Below are 7,479 nucleotides of genomic sequence, written 5' to 3'. Positions count from 1 at the left end.
TCTCTCTCAACTCTCTCTATGAAGTTCTTAATGTTCATATTCAGATCTGCCATGAATTCTTACAAGTTTTATGAAGATTGATCTTATCAGGGACTTACATATCTCGAGCTTAAACTTTCTTGCATAAGCAGCATATGCTTTCACAAGCACAATATAATCACTGGCTTGCTTATGTATCAATTCTAACCTAGTTTTTAACGGATCCGATTTCAAAGTTAGAAAGATACTGTGCATGTATGCTCTCCCAGTTGTTTGCATCTTCACGAAACACACTGTTCTATAACAGTAGATCTAACTGGTTCTTGCTTAAACGGTTTTTGTCTTAGCTGTTTTTACTTGAAGTAAAGCTGGTCGTTGCTGTGTTTCTTGCACAGATTAGATTCAGCTTATCCGGGTTCTTGATTATTACAACAACTCATCAATTTTCTGGTTAGTAAATTGTGGTCAAACATGGCAGCAGTGAGATAAAGGAACAGGCTTTGATTTGTTTCAATTAGTGATCAAGAAGATTCGGTGCAGACTTGGCCAGACTTTGCTTTCATTGCTTAAAACACTTGGACTCATATTGATTCCAGATTTTGGTTTACTTGTTCATTGTTATTGTTTTTGTTATTGCTTATCCTGATTTAGGAATTGGTAAGACCCTCTGTGATAATATACTATGTTGCTACTGCTGTTGCAGCTGTTTATGCAGATATTGTTGCTGCATTTGGTGTTGTTGAATTTGCTTCAGTTGATGGTTCTAAAGAAGTTGTTCCTACTGTTTCATATGCTGGTGTTGAAGCATAGTAGAGTTTTATTGTAGAGTACCCATCCCACTACAAGATGACAATGGATTTACGTTTTCTTGTTGAAGACAACTCACTGCATTTTGTCACTAACCTGCTGCCATGAGTTTATTGTACTATTATGTCCTGAATCAAGATTAGAATTCGGTTGTATGGAACTCATCATGTTCTGTTGAGATTTTGAAGAGACTGAATTTTGTTGCAACTCCTCATATTATTTTGTTGCATTGTTGCCATAGAACCCTGTAAATTCACCATTTGCATTTAGGAATTCATTTGATTTTCATGCGGTTGCACTTGTGTCAATTGTAAATTCACTGTTGTTCAATTTTGAGTTTCTGTTGAAGTGTAAATCTCAACAGCTCTGGTTGCACAACAGGTTGCCAGGTTTATCAATTTTTAGAGCTTGTTGCAGGTTCAATCTTGACTATTTGCATTAACATCATTTTAATAGCTTGTAAGCTTGTCCGAACTGTTGTTTTCCTAGTCACAGATCATCCTGATTTCTCACTTTTATCCTGACATCACTTTGAGCATTCTGTAATCTGGATAACAATCTATTTTGGTTTGGGTTTGACTCATCTTGGGCTTAAATTTTTGTTTGGTTTAATTGTTTTGGTTTTGGATTTTGAGTTTTTTTTAGATTTTAATTTTTGGACCATCGTTTATCTGTTTTGGTCTATGTGATAACTGTTTGAGAAATTTTTGAACTGTTCTGCGTCACATAAACTATTTTAATCAGTCTTAACTGTCTTTGACTGTTTTCAACAATTTTGACTGTTTTTACTGATTTTTGACAGTTTTTCGTCGATTTTCTGATTTCTCATCAGTTTTTGTGTTTTTTTGTTTGTGTGTTTGAGCTTAACTGTATTTTTGATTTCTTTTATCTGATTTCAAAGCATTTGATCATTTAATCAATCTGTTCCTGAAAATGGCAGTTTCATTGGAGAGAGAGTATAAAGAGCTTAAAGAGAAATACGATAAACTAAATTCTGAGCTTAGCAAAAACATATCATGGACAATTCGTCTTACTGACTATAATGAGAGAGAGAAAGAAGAGAAGAGAGTTTTATAAGAAAAGCCAAGCGATCTGATGAAAACTGTTTCTAATCCACAAGAGACAGTTAGTTTGAAGAAACAGATCGAAGACTTAACAGCTAAACTGCATAGAACTGAACTGCAAGTTGACTCTTTTGAGACGACTAAAGGTTTAGAAATTGAGAAGGTTTTAAATGCAGAGAGAAAGGAATTGGAGAAAGAAAAGAAAAGATTTATTGATTTTGAGAAACGATTTGATGCTGAACGCTTATCTTATGAAAATAAGATCAACTCTCTTGAGCTGAACGCTAAATTACTTTTGAATCAAATCTCGGATTTTGAGCAGTTGATCATCTTGGAACATGCCAAGAATAATAAAGAAAAGAAAGACATCATAGAAGAGTGTCAGAGCCAAACTCAGAAATTGTCTGACAGCATTACTCTAAAGCAGAAGGCTTTAGATGAAGAAAAAAAAACAATTTGCTCTTGAGAAGAGAAATACTATAAAGAAACATATTGATATTGCTAAAGAGCTTGCTGAAAAGAAAAAGTGGCTTGACATCGCTTCTGAGAATGAGAAGAGCAGCTCAAATGAAGAGAGAAGAGAGTTTATAAATCAGAAGATGAAGTTTGAAATGCTTCAGAAGGAGTTAGAAGGTAAACTCCTGGATACTACAAAGAAATTGTCTGATCTGAAGACAGACCTTGAAACTGAGTTGAAGATGAGTATATAACTTAAAAATAAGTTTGATTTAGTTACTGTTGAAAGAGACCAGCTTTTACAGAAATTCAAAGACTTTTCTTGTGCTCAAAGCTCAATTGGCTCTTCTTCTCAGTGTAAAACTAGTTTCTATGATTATTCCCGATCGAACAGTTATTCAAGCAGCCCTAAATCAACTGTTTCTAAGAACTATTCTCGTTCTTCTAATCAGTATTATCAAGAGTATGTCATTAGATCACCCAATTATTCTTCTAAGGTTAAAAGCATTTGGGTCAGTAAATCTGAATCTGTTGCATCTCGTACCCCTGTTGTTACTAATCATCTTCCTTGTTTTGTAAGATCTACTATTGATTTGATTCATTTTAACAAGAGAAGAATCATGTGCTCCACATGCAAATCAACAGATTTTGTAAACAAGAAGACATCCAACAGATGGAGTACAAACAACAAATATCAGAAGGATTGGAAAGGTAAGAACAGGTATGATTATAATAGTTGGTATGGATCATATTTTGTATCTGATCATCCTGTTCAAAGTGCTAAAAAGAAAACATCTAATAGAAATAGATGGTTTGGAAGTTACAACATACKCCARCYCGATACTAACAAAATAGGACCCAAATTCATTTGGGTACCAAAATCTGTCTAATTTGATTTTGCAGGTGTGTCAATTTTATGCTAATCAGAATATCATATCAGTGATGCACTAATGCAGGGGGAGTTGTAATATGTTCCAAATAAGGCTTCTAAACAATTCAGTTCAGGACCCGTGCTTTACCGAGTGTGGTTTCTAAATACTCAGTTTAGGACTCGTGCTTAAAATGTTTCCTTTATTTTTTTTAATTGTTGAGCTGAATCGAAACATTTCTATAATCTACTTTCTAGGGGGAGTCTCTAGAAGTTCAATAAATGTTTTAGTGAAGTGAATAATTTTTTTTGAAACGAGTACATTTTCTGAACAGGTTTTTCCTGAGATTTTACTTGCGTAATTTCTCATCGAGCATAATTCCAATACCTGTTTCAGCTGTTCTTCAAACTGTTATTATCACGTCTCTTATATAAATCATTTTCGGTGATAATACACTCATTTGTAATCGACGGTTGTTTTCTGATTTTTTTTATCTTACTGAAAGGGGAAGAGTTTCCCCAGGCAATTTTATAAAGACAGTAAAAAGCGTCACCGATACAAAGCAATCAACAAGAAAAACTACGACAACTTTGACTCACAAACCAAGTCATAAGGAGCCAAAAATGACAAAGGGAATTACACCAACACATAAGAAAACCAAAAGCCAGAAAGCAAAGGGCAAGAAAAACCCAAAAGAGCCAAAACCGAGAAAGCACACCTCCCACGAAATCACCCAACATTGGAATTTTTAAGCTTCTTCCTTGTCTTCCAAGCCATCCGATGAAGAATTTGCATCTTGATTTCCTCAATAACTTTATCCCCCGACTGGTTGAAATTGTCAAAGAACTTCCTGTTCCGTTCCCTCCAAATATGATATACCGTTGCCGAGATACCAAGTTTTTGAACCGTAGACCAAGATTTCCAAGTTTGAGTGGACCCYMTGTGAAGAATATCCTCCCACTTGTTTGGACAGTTCGTTAATCCCACCTCCATTTTAATAATTTCCCAAATACTGCTTGAGTAATTGCATTCAAAGAACAAGTGATTGTGCGTTTCAATCTCTAAATTACAAAACACACACTTTAAATCCGGCGGTTCATGCTTCCACTGACTTATACGATCTTGAGTTGGCAATTTCTTCTGACAAGCCATCCACATACAAAGAGCATGTTTAGGCACGTACGCTTTATKCCAAACTAGTTTATACCAATGCACAACCGGCTTCACCTCTTGGATAGTTTTCCAAGCCAATTTTACCTCAAAATCAACCCGAGAAAGTTTATTATCAAGCCATCTAACCGTATCTTCCACATGATTGGGGAACGGAATCATAACACCCTGCAGCTGAGGATATTGTTGAATCCAATCCACCGGCCAATTAGTACCAAAATGTTGCATTAAATCAGAAATCGTGGAGTTATTGTGAAATCCCTGGCCATTAATGAATCTATAAGACAGGGATTGAATGACAGGACCCGACTCGCTCCATGTATCTTCCCAAGCATGCGTAGATAAACCATTTMCCACAKTGTAGATAAAGAATCTCCGGCAATGAGATCTTAAGTCTAAAAGGCTCTGGAGTATCCACGACCACTCATTCCTCTTCTTGATAACCCAGAAATTACGGCCCCGGACACAATGAGACTGAATCCAAGAGACCCATATAGTATTTCTGCCCTTTAGAATATCCCAAATATGTTTAAATAGAAGACACCTATTCCAAGTCGCAAGTTTTTTCAAACCAAGACCCCCACTTTGAATAGGCAAGCAAACTGTATCCCAAGCAACTTGACATTTACCCAACTGGCCCTCTGCTTTATTCCATAAAAAATTACGAAAAAGCTGCTYAATTTCATGGATTGTGGTTGCCGGTACAAGAAATACCGACATCCAATATGTTTGCATTGAGTGAAGCACTGAGAGAATTAGTTGTCGACGCCCTCCATAAGAGAGGAATTTATTCTTCCAGTTTAAAAGACGAGATTTAAGCTTTAACACAAGGGGATTAAAATCACGTACCTTCAGCCGAACAAGAGAAAGAGGAACTCCCAAGTAACGAATTGGGAAAACCCCTGGCCGAAAAGATAAACTATCACGTATAAGAGTTTGAACCTCCATTGCTACATTCCCGAAAAACACCTCACTTTTTTCCAGACTTGGCGACAATCCCGAACGTTCTTCAAACAAGAGAAGGCCACGTTTGATGACTTCCACAGAAAGAATGTCCCCCTTWGWGAAAATAAACAAATCATCAGCAAAGCAWAGATGAGTCAACTTAATATCCGCACAACCTTGATGATACGAAAAATTTGCCTCCTCCTCAATACACTTCGATAGAAGCATCGAGAGACCCTCCATAACAACAGTAAACATATAAGGGGAGAGAGGATCTCCTTGACGAAGGCCCCGTTTACCATGAAAAAAACCCTCCGACTGTCCATTAACACAAACAGAATAAGAGGGTGAAGTGATCAAGGTCTTTATCCATTTAATCATGACTGGATGAAAACCCATTCCCTTCAGCATCTCTAAAAGAAATTGCCAATCAACTGTGTCATAAGCCTTACGAATATCAATCTTAAAAGCACATTTTGGTTCCCCTTCAGAACGCTAATATCCAGCGACCAGTTCATGAGCCATTAAGATATTATCAGTGATTTGGCGCCCAAGAATGAACGCAGATTGAGCCTTGCTAACAAGAACGTCCAGCGATCCTTTCATCCGGTCAGCAATGACCTTACTAATACATTTCAACAACACATTACAACATGCAATTGGCCGATAATTAGTAACACAAGAAGCATTAGGAACCTTTGGCACAAGACAAAGAAGAGTATGGTTCAGCTGATACTCCAATGTTCCAGAATAGAAAAAATTATGTATCCCAGTGAGGACATCCCTACCAACCACATTCCAAGCTGCTTTAAAGAATTTAGAAGAATACCCATCAGGGCCTGGGGCCTTATCATTCCCAATGGCAAACAAAGCATCCTTTATTTCCATATCCGAAATAGGACGGATTARGTGWWGAGAATCCGATAACGATAAAGAATGACCAAACACACAATCCCCCATAGAGGGCGGAACCAAGACATTAGAGGTACCTAGACTACCTTGAAAATGGTTAAGGAACGCTGTGGATACCTCCTGATGATCATAAACTGTACCAGAAGAATCCCTTATAGTAGCAATATGGCTCCGATTGCGCTTTTCTTTCATAGCATGAAAAAAGAATTTAGAGTTACCATCCCCTTCATTAAGCCAAGATATCTTCGCTTTTTGACGAGCCATTTCCACTTGATCATTTCTAGCTTTTTGATACRCTAACAAGAGGTGAGCAATGTCCTCCTTTAGCAAATCATTAAAAGGGTCTAGATCACAAGCCAATTGGGCGACATCAAGCTCCATCTTTAATTGAACTACCCTTTTATCCAAACAACCATACGAATTCCGGAGACGCCGACAAACCACCTTYAGAGCTTGCAWTTTCCGAAGTACCCTCTTCATATAAGATCCTCTCTGCGGTTTCGTCCACACCTCCKCCACAGAGGCAAGGAAATCCTTGTGAGATGTCACAAAATTATCAAACTTAAAGCCCCGCTGGCGAAGACGTCTACCAGCCTTAAAAGAAAGAATACCCGGAGAGTGATCAGAAATCCCCCTCGGTTCAAAGAAGACTGAAGCATCCCCAAATCTAGTGATAAAAGCAGAATTACCCAGGATACGATCAAGTTTGCGCATAACACCATCACCCCCCGAAGGTTTCTGTATCCAAGTAAATTGGCATCCTTGATACGAAATGTCAAACAATTCCGCCTCTTCCAGACAGAGATGAAATTCCTCCATGTCAGAGTTTCTCCTAGAGGAGCCCCCTAACCCATCATGGGGAAAAAGCATTGAATTAAAGTCGCCCATCGCAACCCATGCTTTCCTTTGATTAAACACATGGAATTCACCAAACGCCCGCCAAAGCTCACGCCTATCCATACCCGTAACACCCATAAACAAAAGTAATAAAAATAGGATCAAATTGCCCAAAAATCCTAATCTCACAGTGGACATATTGTTGGTGCTGCTCAATCATAAGAACAGACAACACTGTCGGATCCCAAGCAATAATAATACGAGTCCCTTGATCACACAARCTCCCATTCGAGATCCAACTCCAATTTCCAAACACTTTACCACACACATCCCCCATATGACTATGAATAACTTTGGACTCAATGATACAACATAAAGAAAGATGCTTTAAATAAATAAGATCACGTACCTCCTTTTGCTTTATTAGGGCATTTAGACCC

The 7,479-nt window shown here is 37.7% G+C and overlaps 1 pseudogene; it reads left to right on the top strand.

Annotated features, from left to right (window-relative positions):
- Positions 1-789, top strand: part of LOC112519976 — a 20,376-nt pseudogene extending 19,587 nt beyond the window's left edge.
- Positions 790-7,479: the final 6,690 nt, after the last annotated feature.

Source organism: Cynara cardunculus, assembly GCF_001531365.2.
Source record: "Cynara cardunculus var. scolymus isolate 2C chromosome LG 10, CcrdV1, whole genome shotgun sequence".
NCBI lineage: Eukaryota > Viridiplantae > Streptophyta > Magnoliopsida > Asterales > Asteraceae > Cynara > Cynara cardunculus.
The sequence above is the reverse complement of the archived record's forward strand: the minus strand, read 5'-3'. Positions and strand labels throughout refer to the sequence as shown.